Raw genomic sequence first — 1928 nt, 5'->3', positions numbered from 1 at the left:
CTACTAAGTTTCTATTCTGAGATTCTTGATACATGATGTGACTGGGTCACATGTTGATGTTTTAAGAATCAAAGAAAAAAGTGAAGAAACTTAAAGAAAGATTATGTTGAATCTGATCGCGTAGATGGATTTCTATCGCATAGTTTGAAGATCGGATTCTTAAGCTACATCTTAGGAGTTATGATATATTGCATAGGATTAGATAACAACAAAGTTTTCATGTGCTTTTGCATTGTAAGGATAGTTTTTCCGCAAAGTTTTAAAATAAAAGAAAAAAAAATTTTGATTTTATTTATTTTAAAAAAATATCCTTACAATGGCATTTGTGAAAATTTTTTGTTGCTTATAAGATTCCATTAAGAGCAAGAGTGGAAATATGAATTTGATTCTTTCATTTGTGGTAGTGTCTAAATTTACCAAATAAGGAAAGATTCTCATCACCCAAGTTTCAGTTGGATAGAAACTTGGAATCATGCAAGGTGTATAGTATGATGAATGAGAACTTTCAAGCATTGGAAAATTAAGACTAATTACTTGTTCGCATGGATGTGTGAGTCAAGTAAAGGACTAAGGGATCGAGTACACATTCTTGTGCACTGATTAAGTCCACCACAAAGATCGATAAGACTATTCGTCATGACTTGCTAAAGTTTAGCAAATATGGTTATACTTATAAGTTTAAGTATAATTCTGAAGCATTGGAAAAGTCTCAATGTATGGCAGAACGGATGAGAAGAATCAACTTGGGCAGAAAGATAAAAGTTTCTTAAATCTGAAAAGATGAGAGAGTACTTTAGTATCATGTTATGTAATCATCTTAATGATTAAGAGACCTTATCACAATTCATCCTCTAAGTGCATTCTGATGGCTAAGAAGAGGAGTTATGAATTGTTGAAATGGTTAAATCAAGAAGATGATTCATACTTCGTTCCAAAAACAATTCTTGGAGTTATACTCTAAAATTATAACTTGAGTGACGTGTCTTAAAAGGGTTTAGAACACTTGTCAAATGTAAGAGTAAAAGTTTTCTACTGTTGTACATTTGAAATTGGTAAGTTGTGATGTTTTGGATAAAACAAAGACCAACTAAGGCCAATTGTGTGAAGTGTTTATCTTGATTAGAATCCACACTATCTCTTGAATATTTGACAAGAGAGTCTTATATGTCAAGAAGACAGTGGGAGTCTTAAAGATCTTGAAAGTCTCAAGAACTAATCAAGAATAAAACCTAAAGTTCTTCACTAGCACACGACTTGAGGTTTATAACCTATCGTGTCGACATGTCTGTGCCTATTCAAGTTGGCTTTGCATAGGAGTTCTGAGAGTTCTCAATTGGTTGCACAGCTACTTGGAAGCAATGGCAGGCCCTTGAGCTGCCACATGGCAAGAAATTAAGATTGAGTTCAATCCATATGAGTTTGGATTTGTCATTATCCTAGTCTTGTGATTGTGGTTTGACAAATTCACATGGATAAGAATACATACACCATTAAATCTAAGTGTCATAAGGTTTCTCTCCGATTCATGAAAATGATGGTAAGGAAACACTTTCACTAAGTAGATTTTAGCTAGATAGCAATTGTGATATTTGCATTCTCAAAGTCATTAGTGGAGCGTGTGTGGTTAACCGGCACACTAACATGGACTTGTCAGAAGCGGTAAAGGTCTAAACAATCGAGGCTATGATTACGGCATCCCTTTTCATAGTTCTTAAAATTGTTTAGACACACCTGTGAGCTATCTAAGATAAGGTGTATGATATTGATAAAGTTTTATCAAAGCAATCTAGTATCAGAAATCTGAACTTTGGTAAGAAAGTCAATAAAGTATTGATTTCTAGAAGTCCAGCTGATTTCTGATTACATGTCAAAGCTAGTGGGAGCATAAGTGTTATGCTAATAATCATCATGTTAGTGGGAGCATGATA

This window comes from Lactuca virosa, chromosome 5 (genome assembly GCF_052849685.1).
Source record: "Lactuca virosa cultivar CGN04683 chromosome 5, Lactuca_virosa_CGN04683_v6, whole genome shotgun sequence".
Classification (NCBI taxonomy): Eukaryota; Viridiplantae; Streptophyta; class Magnoliopsida; order Asterales; family Asteraceae; genus Lactuca; species Lactuca virosa.
Note: the sequence above shows the minus strand (reverse complement) of the source record.